At 48.8% G+C, this 21,183-nt stretch overlaps 2 protein-coding genes across 4 annotated transcripts in view; one reads left to right on the top strand and one right to left on the bottom strand.

The window, feature by feature from the left end:
* LOC119456153 (POU domain protein 2) overlaps nucleotides 1-21,183 on the bottom strand; it is a 649,805-nt gene that overhangs the window by 263,811 nt on the left and 364,811 nt on the right. Inside the window, exon 1 of one of the 3 annotated variants that reach the window (XM_049669567.1) lies at nucleotides 17,090-17,303. The exons of the other annotated variants lie outside the window; for them this stretch is intronic. The gene's annotated coding sequence lies outside the window, so the exon portion shown is untranslated. Of the gene's footprint in view, nucleotides 1-17,089; nucleotides 17,304-21,183 lie in introns of those variants that run through there. 3 annotated transcript variants of the gene reach the window in all.
* LOC125946419 (uncharacterized) overlaps nucleotides 1-21,183 on the top strand; it is a 38,502-nt gene that overhangs the window by 13,091 nt on the left and 4,228 nt on the right. The window lies entirely within an intron of this gene.

Raw genomic sequence — 21,183 nt, 5'->3', positions numbered from 1 at the left:
AAGAAACACCAGTTTCAAGAAAGTTGATATCAAAATACGCAAAGTTGTTAAATTAACAGGTCAACAAGTTTAGGAATATCATACATCACGGACCTTGAGAACGTTGCATTTTATTGCTGGAATGTGTGCGCGTTTCATTTTGTTTGTGCTCCACTCCTGTCTTCCTATTTCTATCTTACGTCCTTTCCCAGTGCAGGGCAGTCAGCCTGTGGATAACCTGCCTAACTTTCTATACATCCTTTCTCTCTCCTAGGAACACCACACACTTTCCATCGTTTCCACGCTGGCTGAAGAGCCACATAACGCGCACACGAGCATCTGATTTCCCTCTCGCATGCTTCGTATAGCAAACTCAATGGTATGAAGCGCCGAGCGGCGGCGCGAGCAGGAACGAAGCCGCAAAAAGTCAATCGGGAGGAGCGACCTCCTCGGCGCGGCGGCGCAGTAGCGCGAAGACAAAAGAATACGCGCCACGGCGACCGCATTTCCCTCCCGCGGAGGAGGGGCGAAAAATTCAAAGCAGCCCCGCTCTCGGCGATGCGCCGGCACCCCGAAGGGCAATGCATCTATGGCGACCGAATAACGGCAGCGCGGCCCCTCGCGTACGCCGCATTCGCTGTGGCGTGAGTTTACCCCGCCACCGCTCCTATACTGCTATAGCCCCATCAACATGGAATGCGTCAAGAAGGCGCTGCTCCTGCCGTACGTATTCGCAGGTTGCTTCAGGGGCGCACAGAAGCAGTGCTAGTTAACGATGCGACGATCATTGTTTGCGGGGATTCCTTTCCTTCAATTCATTTTTTCCCGCCCGTCCAACCGAGTTAACTCTAATCTCGGCGACAGCGGGGGCGTGAGTTTGCGCGAATAGTTGACGAAGCGCAGAAAAAAAATTGAAAATGAGGACAATCGTTGAAAAAAATACGGTCAAGGCACGCAATTACTGTGAGATATCCTAGACCCAACTGGTTACAATACAGATGAGTGCTGCACGTACTGGGCAACGGACAGTGCAGATGGGCACCAAATACGCCGGCCAGCGTGTGCGGTGTCGGCTCGTACTGACTGTCATGCTCAGCCGTGCTGGTCAGCCTGACACAGGCAGTTCCAGCAACCAAGTAGTCCGTCTCCGAGCGTTTCCAAAAACGGGGTTGATCATATCTCTCCGATTAGCACCTATAACCTATTCCAGCCGGACAAAGCGCCGCTGCCTTGACGCCTGAAAAATCGCTACAAGCTGCTAAAGCTTAATTCCCTTCCGTTGGCGATAGCGCCGAGATCCGTGGAGACGCGGCATGGAATGCGACACAGGGGAAAGAGTCCACGACAGAGCCGCAGCAGGAGAGGAGTGGACCGAGGACGTTGAGAGAGAACCGGCTCAACGCTGCACCGGAACCGGAGGGGCCGTATTTGCGCAACGCCGCCGTATATTTCTCGAGAGCACGCCACGCAATTTCTTTCTCGCCTTTTGTTCTTCGATCCGCGAGATTTCTGCTACCTTCTTTACTTTCCCGGTTTGCCTTAAGGCCCGGCCATTCTTCGCGGTGTTAGCGCTTTTCCAAGAGCGCGCGGAGAGGTCAACAGTGAACCCCCAGGATTATTTTCACATACTTTATGACGTTTTTCGCCGCACTATCGGTCCATTGTGCCCGGCGCTGTTTGTGATTCGCATCCCATATACCATACACGCGCTGAGCCGAGACAACGTCGCCAGTGAAACGTATGGATAGTGCGATGAAAAAAAAAGATGGAAACAGGCGGTCGAGCGCCCTCTGAACGCAAGGCATCCTCCTTCACCGAAGGGGGCAGCTAACATCGCGTTTCCTACTGTTACAGCGCAAGTGTTCTCTCCTCAACAAGAAGCAAAGAAAGACGCACGTCCAACACGCACTCGAAGAAAAAGCGTAGGTAGCTATGCTACACACGAGCGCGGCAGAAGAAAACGGAAGTAATAAAAACAGTAACGGACGCAGAACTGCCGGCTTCACCGAGGGCTTAGGAAGGACGACGCAAGAAGAAAGGCAAGAGGGAAAGAGAGAAGCAAATGCCGCCTTGAAGAGAGAGAGAGGGGGGAAGGGCCCGTCGAGAGGGTGTACACAGAAAATGGGGAAAGGGGAGCGGGGGAAACGCCGGTGTATCCGCGAGGCGCGATAAAAATCGGAATATACACCAACCGCACAGAGCCCGGGCCTCAGCTGCGGGCGTATTTCTCGCCGGCGACGGGGGCCGCCGATGCCTGCGCGCGGGAGATTATACCTCGAAACAAACGCCACCGAGTGAAACGCCCGCCAAGCAGTAAGCAGCGCGGCGTCACAGAGAAGAGCTACACAACGCCAAGCCCCAAGAAGAGCGGACGCCGGGAGGGGAGGGAAGCACGGCTCCTGCAAAGAAGGCTTTGCCGCCAAGCCGCCTCCTACGCGCAGACGAAGCGAACACATCTCGAGCCGTGCGCCTGCGCGCGCGCGCGCGCGAGCCCGCAATATATCTCCGCGTCTTCGTGGGAGAAATAAAGGAGGCCGTATAAATTTCATCACCCGCTGCTTCCATTTCTTCTTTCCTCACGGTCCTATTTGTTTTTTTTCTCCCCAACTTCCCGCTTGTTTTCTTCCTTCCGTCGCTCATAAACTCCACCCTTGGCGCAAAGGCTCGAGCACCGAGAAAAATACCCCCCCTCCCTCCTCCTCCTTTTCCTCCTCCTCCTCTAGGCTGCATTGTATCGCGAAAAAGATGGCTCCGCTCGGTTCGACTACGTGAAGCATAATAACGCAGCCAGCAGATAGCTGTTCCAAATGGCCAGGCAAGCCGAGACTCCTTGAGTCAATGGATTCGTATACTGCAGCGTGGATTAGTTCACAAAACATGGCGGAACTAAAATTAAATTATGAGGCTTAACATCCGGAAACTGCACAGTGAGTTATGAGGGACGCCGAAGTGGAAGGTTCTAGATAAATTTTAACCAGCGCGGGTATCTTTGACGTGGACCCAAAGGACGGTAACACGAGCGTTTTTCCATACGGGTGTCCATCCCGAATGTAGCTGCCATGGCACAGAACTGAACTCGCGAAATAGTGCTCAGGTGCAGAATGCAAGCGTCACTGAAACACCGCGGCAGGTAAGATGGGGGAAAGGATGTTGCGGATGTCCAATACTGATTACGTGCGCGGAGCAGGGCTGCCAGGCGAGGCTTCCGCCGACATGCACGCATGATCAGCAAGGCAGTTGACCTTTTGGCAGCCTGCAACGCATAGCTGTTGAAATGAAAATTGACGGAACGTCCAGGGCAAGACAGTTATATAGGACAGGTATATAGGGGACAGTTATCATCTCTGTCAATGCCTCCAGGTACATAGGGACAGTTGTAGGGGATCAGTTATATAGGACAGGTATATAAAGGACAGTTATCATCTTTGTCAATGCCTCCGTCCCGCTGTCAGACTAAACGCCGCACGCATCATCCGCGTCACATCAGGGAGGAGCTATGCGTCGATCCTAACTCTCTTGCATGCGTAATTATGCGCACGACAATTAAAATTTGGAGTCGGATATCTCGGAGCACAAACAAGCTAGAAGAATTCTTCCAACTGATACTGTGCAGAAACACGACTGCCTCTAACTTTTCAATACAAACATACCCACTTACTGCAGTCAACAAAAAGTCAATTATTCAATTTTAGTTAATTGGGCTGCTGACAGCGATAATTATCATCTCCGCCTGGCCACGTACCTTATTTAAATGCACAGGTGGTATTCGCGTGCCTCCCAGTTCCTAATTTTAAGAAAACCATAAAGCTCAATTTTGAACACCCTATATATGAATGAGAGAGGAAGGGACACAGAAGGGCTCAATTTTTGTTAATCGTAACCATATAAAGTCTACACACAATGAAACCAAGGAAAGCATATGGGAAATTAGCTGTGGTTGAAATTGAAATGTATAATTAACGAACGAAATGGAGAATGAAAGTATACGAAAATATGACTTGCCACCGGTGAGAGCCCACAACAACTTTCCCCTATACTTTCCTTTACTTCATTGTGTGTTTGCTTTATATGGTCGTGATTATATATATGTATATATAGAAGCGTTTAGAACCGTGAAAATATCAGGGGTCGTCGAAAGCATCTAAAACCCAACTGCAACTGTTTTCCCTCTCTCATGTTGCAAAACCAGTTGTTCAGGAACGTTACTACTTCATTTGTATTCTATCATTTGCACGCATGGTTTGAAGAAGCTGAAATGAGTCGGTGCTATGTTTTGACAACAAATCGCATTGCACCGTAAACCAATATGACAATTTCAAGCCGCTATCAGAGAGGGAGCAGTTTATATGCTGCATAAAGGTCACAATAAATCAGACAACCATTTTCGAAAACACGTGAAATTTGGTTTTCTACTGTGCGTTGAGTTTATAGCTTATAAATATACATGAACATACAAATATACACGAACTAAGAACTGACTACTTAAGAACATCACAACGATCGCAAATGTATGCCATGGAAAGTACAGTTTAAGAACAACTATTCGAAAAGTTCGCAAAGTCTCTTTAATAAGAAAATAAGCTCACGTAGTTACTTGGCATACTTCTCCTACATGGATTGTTTTATTATCAAATGTGCACAAGATGCGATACGCCATGTACTTCTTCCCTCGTCCCATAAATCTTATCCCTATGGCAACCGCGCAGCTTTGCGACTATTAAAATGCTAGAACGTTCGCAGGGATTAGGATCGTTACAGGAGATGAAATTATGTGCACCACCTACGTGCTCACTTCGTATCAGAAAGTAGGTGCTGCTATCTAATGTAAGGATCAACAATGCTTGAACTTTAACTTTAAAAATATTTACCTCATGATCACGAATGCATCGCTTGAAACCTTGCTTGAAAACCTTGCATCGCTTTTTCAAACAACATACCAATTTCTCTGTAGCACCCGGTGACCTTGGTGCATTCACTTCATCAAACTCCAAGAGAACACCTTCACACGTCCACGCGATATCCGTCATGCGCTCCAGCAGCACTGTGCCAGCGTTATGAATTATTTTTTTACGCTCGAATTAGCATAGAGACCGTCAATGAATGCCACAACACCACTCTTACGACACTTTCACGTTCGCCACAATGAAACCAGTATGAGTGAGGCCGGTCAAGGAGGAAGACTTCCTAACTTGCGCTGCGATTCGGGTGTTTCAGCTCAGCGAAGAGAGAATGGGAAAAAAGGAGACCCTTCAACTGCAAGCCACATGTCAGGAAGAGGAGAAAGGGTTCCTATCTGCCGATAATGAGAAATTCACTCGACTGTTCCCGGCAAGTGCTTCCGCCTCCTACATCTAACCCGTGCCTTCCGCTAGCGCGCGTCCGCAAGTTGGGTAGAATCGATGACTCTTAGAGAGGAGGGCATGTAACGATGCGATGAGGAGCAGGAAGTGGCTCCTAGGTGTGCGAGCAATCCCCTGCCTCTAACGCTCTAACTGATTTGCCTACGGTGAAGACCAGGACCCGTATTCACAAAAACGTTCTTGAGCCAGAAATGCTAGTAAGCGCAGATGACAGTCAATCGTGATGTTGGAAAGAAAGAGAGAGATACAGAGAGAGTGTGAAAGGAGAGGAAGACAGGGCGGTCAAATTCATGAACATCCGGTTTCATCATCATCCTCACCAGCCTATATTTATGTCCACTGCAGGACGAAGGCCTCTCCCTGCGATCTCCAATTACCCCTGTCTTGCGCTAGCTGATTCCAACTTGCGCCTGCCAATTTCCTAACTTCATCGCCCCACCTAATTTTCTGCCGTCCTCGACCGGGCTTCCCTTCTCTTGGTATCTATTCTGTAACACTAATGGTCCACTGGTTATCCATCCTACGCATTACATGGCCTGCCAACGTCCAGTTTATTACCTTCAATAAGCTGCAAAGAAAAGGGGAATATAAAGAGGGGGAAAGGGAGTGAGAGAACACAGTGTGCACGCAGGAGTAGGCACAGGTGGACTATAAACGGACACTCAAGCCGGTGTACTTAAAGAACTGAACTAGGACACGATCAGGTATTTGAGCCAGCGACGGATGCGGCCGCGGCCCAAGTATATTTGACTATGAAAATCATGACGTTGAAGGCATTGTCAGAGAAGGGGACCAGGCCACGACGAAAACAACTTATGAGCGAAAAGCTTTGTGAATTCGGTCCCTCAATCCATAGACTGCGCCATACTCGGTGCCCCACTACGCTACAAGTCATGCTACATCGCTCGCATAACGTTCGGTATTTCTGCAACCAACGTGTAAACAACACAGTGACACCATCACACGAGCAACTGCCGAAATGTGTCCGTGAACAATCCCAGCGCGGCGTTTCTGTTTCTTCAACTGCGAGGCGGCAAGCGATTTCTAATGGTACCGCAGCTTTTCTCTTGCCTACTCAGGCAATGGCGGCACTGATAAGAATAAAAATGTTGCGCGCTCGTACTTGTGTCTAGCCACGCAGAAAAGATGTGCACCCCTAAAAGTACTCCCCAACGACGGATACGATACAAGCTACAAATTTTGTAGCTTGTATCAAGAACCATTCATAAAAAGTAACAAAACGGACAAAAATAGACGCGGAACAAACGAAAATAAATGCTGCATCACTGGAAAAAACAACGCAAAGTAAACGAAGCATTCAAAATATACATGCAGCTTTCTTTTGACTCTACAAAGCGAACTTTCAGGAGGTTTCGTACTTTGACGCCGCCGCGTCCCCCGTGTCCGCACGTCCGGTTCATCACACTCTTCGTGACGAAAATACGAGCGCAGGCGAAAGGACGCCGCCGCGTCTCCCGTGGTCCGCTAAGCAAACCCCTTTCCTGCCTCCGGCGCTTTCCTTGACGCAGCAGGCGCCCGGACTAATCACGCGACCGGGCCCGGTGACGGATTGAATCGCCACGGGTGGAGCGGGGTCAGCGAGGCTGGGAGGATGGGGGTGCCGCAGGATGAGGGGAGAAAATGCTCCCTCGCATTCAGTCCACCGCAGATGGAATGAGCGACGACGGCGCAGAGGAAACAGGCGCGTGGGGGCTCCAAGGAGCGGTCATTTCGCGACGACGCCGGTCGCTTTGCATGACCACCCCGAGAATGCTCAGACTGCGCTGGTATGGTATACCGTCCAGGCCGCAGGCCTCCACGGCTTTGAACGGCTAGGAGAAAAAGGATAAATGAAAGAAGGGCCAAGGGGAGGGGGGCAGTAAACAGCCGATCGATGCGGCAAGGGGGGAGATGAGAAGGAGGCGCGTGCGCGCCTTCGGCGCGAGCCCGCGCGTAATTACGGCACCACCGAGGAGCTCGTTTCGCGCGCCCCAGCGCAGAAAGGGATGCCCGCTCCTTCTCCCCTCGCGTGTCTTCAGCTACGAGCGCGAGCGCGCGCTCATGCTCGCCCGCACCCGTTCTGAGTCACAACCGCGCGCAATACCCTTTCCGCTTCCCTCGCGGCGCCGGAATCCGATATCCGGGGCAACCGGTCCCTAACGAACTCAGTATGCAGAGCTGCCACGTCCTGTTTTTGTGCCGTTTTGCTGCGGGTCTGTCTTGAGCCCTCGTTCCACCTCATCCCGCGCTTTCCTTCTCCACGTTATACGTCTTGCGGTAGCACGTCTCACGCTATTGCGGAAATGCTCGACGCCACGGACCCTCCCAGCAGAATAAATCGTTCAGCGACTAAAACGCGACGTAGGCCAATTCTCACGGCTCATTAGTGAACTCTAAAACATTGGAGGCTTGAGTCGGGAAACGTCAAGAAACTCTTTTGTTTCGAGATACGTTAGCCACTCCGCCAAATAATCGTCAGACACATAGCCGATACTGATACTACTATTTTACCAACATTTGCAGGTCCCTTCAGAGCGCATGTGAATGCAAGTCGGCTCTGATATATGTAACGTCCATCGTATACACGCGGTTTCAAACGTTCTTGTACAACACTTGAAAATCTTTGTGCGCGCAGGACATGATAGGAAGTTGCATACAAAGGCCACTTAACTCGAATTTCTCGCTTCTCAGATGTGGTGAGAAATGTGGAGAGTCCTGCAAACATAAATAAACTCTCGTCACTAGGCACGTGTATAATTCCCAGTATGGTGCCCAGGCGCCGCAACTTCAGAAAGGCAATACGCGTTATCACGCAAAACTACAATAGTACATTTACACGAGCCAACGATGGATGCACTTAGAAAAAAAAAAAAGGCATTTACGAACGTACGTCGAGTTAATAGGCATACCAGAGGATTCATATCACTTTCACACCCCAAATATGGCTTCAACATAGCCCACCCCACCAGCCACCCTCAGATGGCGCGCATGGAAACGATGCACTTTCAGAACTTCTGGCAGAACGCTGAGACGGCTCGACAATGGCCCTAATCTGCACAGTTATGAGCCCAAGCAAAGAAGCGCGCTAAGCGTTACCGAAGGAACGCCGGCGAATTAAGCGCTGGTTTTCAGCCGCTTGCACAAGAAGCACGGTCGGCCCACACGGCTTTTAGTCAACCGAGACGACCGTCACCCCAACGTGTCCCGAACCACCCCCTCCATCCGCATCTTCCGCGAAGGAAGGTCATCGGCTTTCGGTTTCTACTTTTCCAATCAAGCGCGTCACTCGCACGGACAAGCAATCCTAGGGACCCCACCTTCATTGGCAGACACGGAGCGCACTTTATTCATTCCGCAGATCGCGCACCCTCTTTTCCTCCCCTCTCTTCAGCATCACGTTTTCTTGGTCCTCCTCTTTTCCCCCTCGCAATCTTATTTCCAACGTTCCGAATACCCGACAAAAAGGTGCTCTGGCTGCATCACCCAGCGCCTGGTCACCGAGCAAACGGACCGAGTCACGAAAGGGGGCTCTGAAGGGGAGAAGACGTGGCGTAGGCGGAGGGGAGTGTGGTGGCTGCGCCAAGGTACCTCTCGGCAGGGAGGAAAATTCCCGTCCATCTGAATTCCCTATTTCTGAGGCAAAAGGGGGACGGGCGCAGCACAGCTCCGGCGTGCATCGCGGCCGAGACCGGCGCACCCAACCACCACCCCGCGTTCGCCGCTCCTTCTCACCGGTGCCAAAACGGAGCCACCTTCTTTTCCTATTCCTTACACCACCCCCCCTTCCCTAACCTTTCCTTTATTTTTTTTCCTTGGCTCCGTTCCTTCGACGCGAAGAGGAAGCCAAGCGATGACGACGAAAAATAAGGCGCGCGGCTTCCAGCGGATATTGAAAAAAAAGAAAAGGAAGGAAGAGGTAGAAGAGGAAGGAAACGGGACTGAAGGCGTGCGGCATACTGGCAAAAAACGGGAAGAAGGGATGGAACGGGGGGGGGGGGGGGCGAGGGGGTAGCGAGGAAAAACGACGGGAACGGAAAACCGGCACGGCGCCTCCGTAGGAGCGAGACGCGGGGCCACGAGACATTGGCCAGAGAAAAGGTGACGTATTCGGGGCCTCCGGCGAATGGCATTACGGCCCGCATCTGCATCGGAGAAGGAAAGGCTCGCGCGCCTCCCCGCTCTCGGGCACGAGAGTGCCTTTCCTCCCCCGATTTTCTTTTTGTTTACTCCCTCCCCCTTTCGCAGCCTCTTCCTTTTGTCCCCGTTCCATTCGGGATAAAAAAAAAGGAAAACGTGCGCATCCAAAATCGAGACGACGTTCGCGCGAGAAATATTAAGAGGAAACAAAAAGAAGAACGAAGAGGCCAGCCTTTTTTCTCCGAGAGGCGTGCCTTGAAGGCTTAGAAAACAAATAGCCACGGCAGCGCGCGGAAGCGAGGAAAAAAAAAAGAAAATAAGCAAGAGGTGGGGACGCCAGAGGCAGGAGTAAATGCGGGCAGGAGGCGTGGGATGGAAGAGGGGAACGGGGAGAACGGGAGCAGATACAAAAAGTTTGCATCCTCCACGCTTTTTCATCGAATGGGAATGCATTTTTAAAACGCTCCACCCCCTTCGACGCGCTGCGCCTGCGCGGAGGACGGCGCTGGCGGGAAAAAAGAAAGAGCCCGCATCGGTTGGAACGCCACGCGCGTGCGCACACGCGTTTTAAAACGCGCCGACGCAAACGAAACAGGCCGCAGAGCTCCTGGGTGGAAAGGGGAAGCGGCGATGGGAAACGGAAATTGAAAGCGAGGGTTCCGAGAGAGGCTTCGCTTTTTCTTCAGAAGCCCAAAAGGCCGGGGCCCGATGGAAGCCCTGAAGAAGACAGGGAGCTGAGAGGGGGAGGGTCCACCAGAGAAAAAGCCGGGAATCGATTTCGCGAGCGCAATTGCAATCCGCAGTGCGCATGCCCGGGAGGGGAGGGGGGGGGGGGGGGCACCTTTTGGAAATTGAAGGCTGCCCGAACATTTTCCAACATACCTCTCGCTGTCCGCCAGGCGCAATTTTGACGAGCGCCATTTTGAAGAGAGAAAGAAGGAAACGAATGTAGTGGGAAAATATGGCATCTCTCCGAAAACAGTGGCGCGGGTTAAAAGCGGACGTTTCTGAAATGCATGAAAAATAGACGCTTTCAGGTTTATTTACCGAAAGGGCGGAAGAAAACACAATAGCCTGTGAAGTATTGTGGCGTCTTTAAGACGGAAATTGTTTCTCAAACTTGCACCTGAAGCCAGTCAGTTAGTTTGCCACAAATGAGGACTTACAAAGCACTCACATATAGCTATACGATATAAACTGTGAGTTTCTATCGGCAATAAAAACAATAAAAATAAAAAGTAATAAAAACCATAAAAACCATAAATGAAGGTGTCCTGGAAGAGAACAACAGAAAAAAAAAAAGAAGCATGAGCACCAAGACGCTTAAGTCATTTACTGTGCTCGCCTGTCTCGCCTTGTATATACGTACGCGTGCGTATGTTCGTAGCCAGCTCTCATCTCTTTATCCATTTATATATATGTATATATATTTTTTTGTGCATTCGATATCTCATAAGCAAGAAACGGGCTGTGCTCAGAAGACACGCGCCATCCCGAGGCTAGAGACGGCAAGCTTTCTTCACTGCACGGAGCAGGGCCAGTAGGGGCAGCACCCTCCCGAAACGCAGGGAACGACAGGAGGGAGGAGGTGCACATATTTTTGCTCCCTCACACTCGTCGGCCGTCGGTTGGTCTCGCCTCACAAACACCTGCAATAAACCTTCTACCCAATACAGGACCAGACGCCGGCTAGGGCACTGCTTTGATCATTACGCAATACGTTGCCAAGGGCGACTTCATTAGAATCATGACGATGATGCAGTTTTTCGTGTATATTGCGCAGTACGCTACTCGTTCATGACGCTGATGGACCAACGGTGTTCAATGTATTTCGAAAAGATCTCAAAAGGCTAGTGATCCAACGTCTATGTTTGCTACAGAGTGTTAATAACACTCTGACCAGCGGCCCATGTAGTTTAGTAGTTACCATACGTTTCTGAATTTGCGTTTAGGTTTCGAAAGAATATAAAATAACGGCAGTAGTCTGGCATAATCTACAAGTTATAAGATAATGACCAATACTAAAGCCAGCCTAAAATTAAGAGTTACAAATACAGGTGCAAAGCACGACATTAGGAGCGTACACAGCAAGAATCTTAATGTTGTTAGGGAAAAAAAAAACGAGAAAAGAAGTACTATAGGGACGCTGAAGCACTTGTACGAACCCGCCGACATGTCTTCAATGGCATTACAAAATTCTGAGCAACAAATTTATAGCCATGGGCACCAGAAGAACTAGTGAAATGAGCAACAACTAATTCATTTCTCTTTATTTATTTTTTAGCGTCGAGAGGCTCTCATGCGCTTTATTGTTGGCAAAACCCTCTTCTGTGTGATGACAATTGAACGTGTCCCTTTTCTATGCCTGCGCTTTGTGTCCTGAACGTAAGTACCAGCGCATTAAAGGCTGGGCGGCAGTTGTGAGCTTTATTGTGACGGATTATGATCAATGCGTATCGTACAATGATCTGGACAGTATAGAAAAGCCTACTCAGGAAATATAATATACATATGGCGACTCAAGCTGAACTCTAGGTGCAAATTTCACTCCCCTCAACGTGCTAGAGGACATCAGGGATTATTGCTACCTGAGACTATGACAATATTACTTCACGAAGCTGGAGACACAACAACCTAGGCTGTACCAGCTGCTGTAAAAAATCTGGAGCATTTCTCTTTTTTTCTTCTTTTTTTCAGCTTGCGCACAAATTGTCAAAGTTGTGAGCCTGTTACGAAGTTACGACACAGTCATTACGTCATAAGCACCGCACAATATGCGTCGGAGGAACTAGGTGGTAGTTGCTCGGCTTTTCCGGTTCTCACGCGTAATTACCGACGACGAATACAGTACATTTCGTAGAAACCCCGAAGTACCAACTTCGAAAACGTCACTATCTTTCTTCGCAGTCCGACATGCGGCCACAGCTCTGGAACTCGTTCCTGACTGCTTTTAGTAGCTCATGCGTTCACAGCTCCTCAGGTGACATCTCACTAGTTGTTCCAGAGTCGCGGGGTCTGCCATCGACGCCCGGCTCAACTAAAACACCAAAGCTTCCCTATATACATGAACGTGTCACAATTGAATGTCACACAACTACCCCGTACGACTTCGCCATCCGTCGCCTGGCTTAAGCATTCTTTCGAAAAACTGTAATCGTTTTCGTCCTTACAAAAAAATAATCAAAAAAGAAAGAAAGAAAAAGAACGAGCAACTACTTAGAATGCACGCTAGATGCTTGACGTCATTCCAGCTTGGAACAAACTCGACTCAAAGCCCTTTCAGAGAACTCCGAGTTCAACTGAAGAGGTATCACGCAGTTTCTCGTATGCGGCTTAACCTAAGCGTCTGCCTAAATTCAGCTGAATCAGTCAACGTCATTCGCACAACACGAAACGAAATATCGCAATCGTTACGATGAGTCAATTTCTGGTACAAAGAAAAGAGCACAGATCGTTGGATTTTCTTCTCCAAGCGTGATCACGGAACGAGCGGTTCGGAATGCACGACACTCACAACAATTGCAGCATTACGCAGGCAAATATGAATGCACGGAAGACCGGCAATAAAGGCGAAGAACCGCAAACCCTACGTGGCATGAAAAATCGCATCACGAAAAAATGAAGTTATATCAACGCACTAAATTTGAAAATTAATTACTTCTGCGAAAATACGCTCCTTTAGCTTCTCTTCTTCACCCCCCCCCCCTTTTTTTTTTTTCGCTAATGCGTTTTTAACGCTGTCTAAACACAAATAATTTCTTCCCTGAGCCCTTAGAGATGACTAAGACACCCGCAGAGGTAGTCCAGTGGCTAAGGCGTTGCACTGCTGCACTCGAAGTCGCGGATTTAATCCCCAGCCACGGCGGCCGCATTTCTGATGCAGGCGCAAAAACAGTCGCGTACTTGAATTAAGGTTCACGTTAAAGATCCCCTGCGGGTGGTCAGAACTGATCAGAAGTCCCTAACTGCGGCGTGCCTCAAATGAGGTCATGCTTCTGGCACGTAAAACCTGAAAATTTTAATTTTTGATTATTAAGACATTATGAGAGAGCAAGTTCGTAGCCCGTTGTTCAGTTACAGTATAGTACCGCTAGTCAGTACTACCTTATTAGTCCGTAATACTGTTAGTCAGTAATACCGCTAGTAAGCAGGCGACACTGTGAAGGAGAAAGGCAAAGCGCCTCTGCACGCCTGTAACAATGGAGTTGAAAAGACTGACACCCCATGAATTCCATTTAAGATATTCCCGGGTTCATTGGCATAGGCTGCATTCCGAAGCATTGTTAGGGGCGAGAGCAGTGCACGTTTTAGCCGGGAGTGTTTTTAACACTCTCATTTACTACATTCCTACTTTAAGTGTTTAAGAACCCGAGCAACACACCAAGTATATGCGAGACGCCCTTGTGGAACGGCTGAAAATTGTTTCCGAGCTCTCTCCTGTGCTTTCTGGTCGCACATTTAAATCGAAGTGAATTACTTTAAATTTCACTTGCATCGTAATGCGGCAGCAGTCGAAGCCAGGAATCGAACGCACAACGTTGTGCTCAGCTGCTAGACGACAAAGCCACAGAGCCAACGCTGTAAGTCATCTACTACAGAACGTCGCAACAGGACTTTGAAATAGCCAACATCGGTGCAGGAGGCGATGACCGCGTCGCACACAGCACTATTTTATCTTGCGATATCATTTAGAGCAATTAGGTAATCTTAGCGCACGTACATGACCTGGGCGCAAAATGGCGCAACGCTCTCAACACCACGAGTGGTTTCAGTTCAAACGGAGCAACATATTGGTTATACATAGCAGCAAATGCTTAAAGGAAGCGACTGGGCACAGATCTCCGTCATCCACGTCTATCTATACCGATGTCGACTAGCAATGCAACTGCTGTTTATATTACAAGAAAAGCTCCAAATTTTCAACCCAGTTACTTAACAGGACTTTATTATCAACGCCAACCAAGCAAAAACGAAATGCTCAATCACTTGGAGGGTAATGCAGAATTTTCAAGACGCCAAATGTCCCCCGCTTAGCCACAATGAAATCTCATTAGCAGAGGTCCTGCAGAGCAGCTTCGCCTACATCCCTCTCCGACACATTATTTACAAGTTCCTATTATTCCTTCAGGCGTAGCAACGGGCCCTTGCTACGCCTGTTGTCGACCCAGGAAACTCGTAAAACAAAGCGGTGTCCTCGCGCATCGAGTCGACGAACTGCAGGGCAGGCATATTCTACTGAGCGACTTACAGTGCGCTAGCAATTGAAACGCAATACGCTGCAGTGTGGTATCTCGTATGAAAACCAAGGCTGGGCATCGACTAAAATGTTTAACCCGATTGACGGGAAGCTCTTAATAGAGTACTTTTTTCAATATTGGATTTCTTCATTCCCGTACTTGAGCTTGAAAAATCGGAGCTCAGTAAATCGGAAATAATAATCAGGGCAAGAATAAACCGTGCCACAAATCGACAGTTGCCGCTGTTGTAGTTACGTCAGGGACATTTATCGTGAGTGAAGACCCCCCCCCCCCCCCCTATTGTAATACTCATTGTATCAATGTAATACTCACAGCGCTAATGTAATACTCATTAAGCGTAGGTCTTTCAGGTAAAAATTAAGCACATAACTAAATAACAAGTTAAGTTGCGAAGGCAATTAAAGAAGTTTGTTAATGTTCTCCGGTAGAACCATCACAGAATGCGCAAGAATTACGCGTCAACGGCACTTTCGTTTACTGCCCATGCATTAGCAGGTGTTGCAGAGACGGTATTTTCTTTCCGCTGGCGACAAGTGCGCCGCGAATGGTTGGCTTTTGTCCTGAGACCCACAGGCGTCTTCTAGTCGAAACATTATAAATCAAATTATTGTTCCATATTTGGCTATTTATCTATCTGTATTTTTCTCCTTTGCCTCGTCCGGGAGCGGCGATAGAAAAATAACAATAATACTAAAAGGCTGATAATGATGAACATCACCTGCGCAAACGCTCACAATACACACGACAAAATACAAACCCAGAGAAGAGCGCGAGGAATAAGTTTCCACCATCGCAACGCAGGATTCCCACTTTTAGGTACGCTTGCGACAACGATTACTTAACAACTTTTCTCAGTAAATAATATTTGTGACTTATGACAGCTCCAATTTTAAGATCTACGAACTTGTCACGATTACAGGCCGTAACTACCACAGCCAAGCCTTCTTAGTGCTGCGCACGAAGAAGCCGCGATGAGATCAACGTCACTGCACGTCAAGAGAATGCATGTAAAACGCGATGACGTGCCACGAACGCGCAGTTGAGTCATTCTCCACGCAAATAGGCCTGGCATGTGTAAGACATTCTTGTGTGTGCAAGTGTTGCTGCCATGCTGCCATGAATGAGAGAGAGAGAAAACGGTCCGTAGTGATGAATCAAGTCATCGTCCGCTCACGAACAACGTATTTTACTGATTTGAAAGCCACCATCACATTCGATCATTGCGGCCTAATACAATATAAATGATGGTTTTACCTAGCCAAGCAACTTCATTCAGCAGACATATGGGAGCCCATCTGTGAGGTACGATAGTTGTGTTCAATGCGTCATAACGCTCCACGGGGCCATCTAACGCACACGGTTAGTCCACATCGAAATTAAGCACAAATGGTATGAACAGGCTGCGTGGCTCTACGACACAGTACGTTGCCAGCGGTCTCATTACGACGTCTACGAATTCACTGCCACTTGATGACCAAATAGCGCTTTCCAAGGAGGCGCAATACCACGAAGCATCGCCTGCGGCGGCCCAACCGAAATGCGTTACCGTATAGCACCACATCAACCGCCGCGAGAACAACGTTACTATGAAACAAAATATGCACGACTCAGAAACACCACCAGCCCTCGAGGATAAAAGTGACACGTGAGATACCGTCTTCTCAAATTATTTGCAATATCTAATAAGATACTAACACGTACGTGCGTACGTACGTGTTAGTATCGTATTAGATATTGCAAATACATACATACATACATACATACATACATACATACATACATACATACATACATACATACATACATACATACATACATACATACATACATACATACATACATACATACATACATACATACATACATACATACATACATACATACATACATACACTCACTTTATCAAGCTGCACAATAATAATACCTACTTCAGCAGTTATATTGTAGCCTTTAAGATCCAATGTATACTGCTTCCGTGGTACTCGCTATACCACGCTATGAGTGGTAGGACCCAGAGCCCAATAAAAAAAATAAAAAAAAGAGTGAATCGCAAGTATTGTCAGGACACGGATTACGATTACTCAGTTAGTGGCACTGCTCCAAATTAGCACAACGCGCAGATCCTCCAAGACGTGTACTGAACGCTGCAAAACCCGCACATGCAATTAAAAAACAAGTATCGCGTTGTGAATAACAACGCTCCTTCTATACCGTTCCAAAACCACAAATAATTTCTTCCTCCACTTGCGCGGCCGGCTTGTGCCGCTTGACGTAAGCTCGCGAAAATATAAAGTCCGCAGGATATTTAGCGATCGTTCCGCATAACTACGACTACGTGCAACGTCGCCAACTTACTCGGCAGTCGGAAAGAGACGGGCAAGCGGTCCACGATGTTCCGGGGGGCGCCGCGACACCACTCCTTCACGTTATCGCAGGGTTCTGTGCGGCGTCCGCGCGACACACCGACGGAACACTTTCTCGTCGCGCAGTCCTTCCGCGAACGCGGCTACGCGAGAATACGAAGGAGCATGCGAGAAGAAACATCTGCGTGGATAATCAGGCGCTAAAGCAAGCAGCTTCGATCACGAAAGCAACGAGATGGAAAACATGCGAAATAAAGATCGAGCATATGCTTAGTTGCTATTTACCCTTTCCTGAGGCGCGCGCGATGCAACGCAAATAAGAAAAAAACTGAAAAGCAGCGATGATCAATCGCCGACGCATCGGCTAGCAACAAAGAGCGCGCTGCCGAAGAGGCAGCGCTCGAAGGCACTTCGTCGGCTGACAACGACTGGGTGCCATCAAACACGCCACCTGTGTGCAAATTGTGTGCGCCCTTTGTCGACAGGGCGCGCGCGCGCGTACGAGTCAAATGCTACGAAGTGCTTAGCTTGCGCGCGGCTCGGCCTGTCATTGCACAGCGGGAGAGAAAATCAGGTATCAAAGACGGCTATCTAGCATATACGCTGCGAAGAAAACAGAGCGAGATCAGCTGCGCGAGGCCTCTAAAGAAAAAGAAAGAACAAAAAAAAATAGGAAGGCGGGGGGGATGCGTTTGGGAATGGGTTCAGCGACCTCCGATCGAGCTGCGATGAGTGACAAGCTGTTAACGAAGAGAAACCAGGCGACGCTTAACGGGCAGGCGATCGAAGTCGTTGCTGAATGAAAACGATCGCCCGGAGTCGGTGTGCCACATTCGACCTGACGCTTGCGAGCGCTCCTGAGTAGCTTCAAAAATCGCTTAAGATGAATGAACCTTGTCGTGGCAATGAGTGTGCAGTGTTAACATGATCGGAATAACGCTAATGATGTCGTTTGCCCGTATAACAGGCCTTCGTTCTTCTTTTACACTACAATGAGAGCGCTCTGACAGGGCTATGAAACAACTATAATTTAGTTGAATATGACATGAGAGAGACTGGGGATCGGCGTGCGGCGGCTTTCACGTGCTCTGCATGGTCACCGATACAACCAGACAAACGAAAGTAGCAACGTAACCGTTCAAGTGCCACATGCCTTTCATATGCATGTCAATGAAGAAAGCTGATTTCGGAAGCACGCTTGACAAAATCTCGAAGGAGATTATTTAAATCACAATGGGTCGAAAACTCGGACTATATGGTTTTCGATGGGGGCGAAATGCAAAAACGCCCGTGTCCCGTGCATTGGGGGCACGTTACAGATCACCTGGTGGCCAAAATTAATCCGAAGTCCCCCACTACAGCGTGCCTCACAATCAAATTGTGGTTTTGGCACGTAAAATCCCAGAATTCAATTCAACTATATGGCTACGCGTCGACTTCAGAAAAGTGCGAGTTTTTCAGAGTTCGACGCGTCGCGTCCATGTGCTCAACTGCTTTTCAGCAAGTACTTGGGCGCCACAGGTCTAAAAACAGGTCTAAAAATACTCAAATGCGTTGTTGCGGTCAGAGGTTCGCCATAATTTGACCCCGCGGCTTAGCTGAGGATACGAAACATACATTTGAGGTTACACTTTTTTGTAAATCGGCTATAAGGAGATAAGAACAGCATTCACACCTAATTAAACGTACAAGTTGGTGTGAGCTGTTTGTTTCTGTTCCCGTTTTACCTTTTGCTGGTGGTACCTTGAAAATACATGAGGGCAAAGGCCCACCTAAATGTACGAAGAAGAGGGTGGGACTAGCAAAGAGAGAGAGAGATTTTATATATATATATATATATATATATATATATATATATATATATATATATATAAATGTTGACCTTTCAAAGTAAGAACAGCTGTCGACGCAAGGTCTTAATCTTACTCGGACTTACACACAGTTAGTTCCGTCATCAACCGTCAATAACCGTCCTTGGCGATAATTCACACAGAAGCCCGTGCTCACACTGGGACTGTCGATAAGAGCATATGTCACCAGATTCTTATGTCGGACATATTATCAGTGACAGCGGCCAGCCAATGAGAAACAGGGGGAGAAGCAACGCCACTCTACACGGCTAAACAAGGAATAGACACACGCCAGCGCTGTCTATTCTTCCTTCATCCGCGTAAACTTGCGCCGTTTCTTGGCTATGCATCTATAACAACTCTCCAAATGTCAGCTCTGGTGACAAACAGTACTTGCTGTCCGTTTGGGATAATGTGTGCGTGGCAGATTTCAATGGAGGAGACACGCTGTTAAGAGGCATCATTTCGGAGAGAAAACCTCAACTTTCACCTTTTCATACCTCACTCAATTGCATATACTGCCTCATTCCAGCCTAACGCCACATTTCCACAAGTACGCAACAAACTGGCCAGATATTTTGGACTGCTTCTTTATACGCCTCTGGGCGACACGGATAACTTGACAGTAAGTCTACGCCTTCCTAAGTCGCACTAAAGCCAACTGGGAGAGAGAGAATAAAACATTTATTATTGAAAATTAATAGCCGTTTTGTGGTCGGACCTCCTAGTCCGGAAGACCATTGGCTTTTGCCGCCGTCCGGGCTCGGTTAACCAGGGCTTGTTGCTGTTCTGGGTCCTGAGCTGGACAGGGTCGCCTCCCACTCGACTGTCGTCGGATTATATTTGGCCGATATTTGCGGATTCTGAGCCAACTGGGAAAAGTGGCTGTTCGAAGGCAGGTGTGCAAAGCTGCCGTGACGATTCAAAACCATCCTTACACAGTGTCCTTTATCTAAGAACAAGCGCATGCACACACTTTGTAGCGAGAGACTCAAGCAGCAGTTATTTCCCCATTACCATCCCGAACCCCCCCCCCTCCCCTCCCCCCGCCAGTGGGGAATGCTTGGCAAACAGGATGTGTCAAGAAAATCTAGCGTCTCAGTGACAGGCAAACGTCAGGAATAGAGTATTCCAAATTAATGTTATGCCTCGAATAAACAACGGCATTCGAGAGAAGCTGCCCAAACGCGCGATACATGTACACGCTAAGCTTCTTATAGTGCTGATTTACAACAGTCGTTAAGCAAAGCGGCACGGCTGCCGAGTAAACAAGCACGCGCTCAATCGCTCCGGCGACACGGGACCGCCCCCGATTCTATGCCGGCGCCGGTACGCAAACATTGTAAATAAGCCGATTATCATTTCGCCGAGATGAAATCACAGTTCCGAAAAGCACGAGGACCTCGGCGCCAGATGCGCCAGGGAAAACGACAGAAGAGGCGGAAGCGATAGCATCGCTAGTCGGGTCATGCGGTAGTTACGGATACCAGTCATAAAAAAAGAAGAGAAAAAACGAAAAACAGTATACGCTGATAAACAAACACAGGGGCAAACCGTGCTAGTGAAGATGCGTTTGCATGGATAACGCGCGTACGCACACAAGACTTGCGCGACAAATGTGACAAAACTCACACGCCAAGACCCCCCTCCCTCCCCCCGCTCCCTCCCGTCCCCGGACCACTGTTAAACACAAGGCACACACATGTGTGAAGGAAACTTGAAAACGTAATGCGCACAAGGAAGCCGGTACTTCACCAGAGCGACACCAACGCGTGCCGCAAATAACAACGGTTTAAAAAGAAAAGCACGCGCTTAGACGGGGACAAAGGCATGGAAATGACGCAGTCAGCGAGGTCAACTGGTCTATAAAGAAAATCAACACAGACAGACAGAGGCACGCAAAATGGAGGAGCAACGTACTGGCCGAGGCGGCGGAAGCGAAGGCCTATACACGGCGGCAAACGAGGAAGCAATACCAAAAAAAGAGAAACGGGCCCGGGAGCAGCCGAACAAGCGACAATGGAGGAATGGTTTACGGTTTCTCGTAATGCGGAAATGAGCCCAACTAGACAAGTCCATTCTGCCTCGGTCTGCCGCCGACAACAACCGGGCCCCGCTGACCCGCGGGGCGCGGGAGAAAGGTAGAACCTCTCCGCCTCTCGCGCACTCAGCGACGGCGACCGCCACCGAGTCAAAAAGAGACAGGCCCAATGTTCGGACCGCCAGCCCCGCCACT

Source organism: Dermacentor silvarum, chromosome 6 (assembly GCF_013339745.2).
Source record: "Dermacentor silvarum isolate Dsil-2018 chromosome 6, BIME_Dsil_1.4, whole genome shotgun sequence".
In the NCBI taxonomy this organism is placed as follows: Eukaryota; Metazoa; Arthropoda; class Arachnida; order Ixodida; family Ixodidae; genus Dermacentor; species Dermacentor silvarum.
This window is presented reverse-complemented; position numbering and strand designations above follow the sequence as displayed.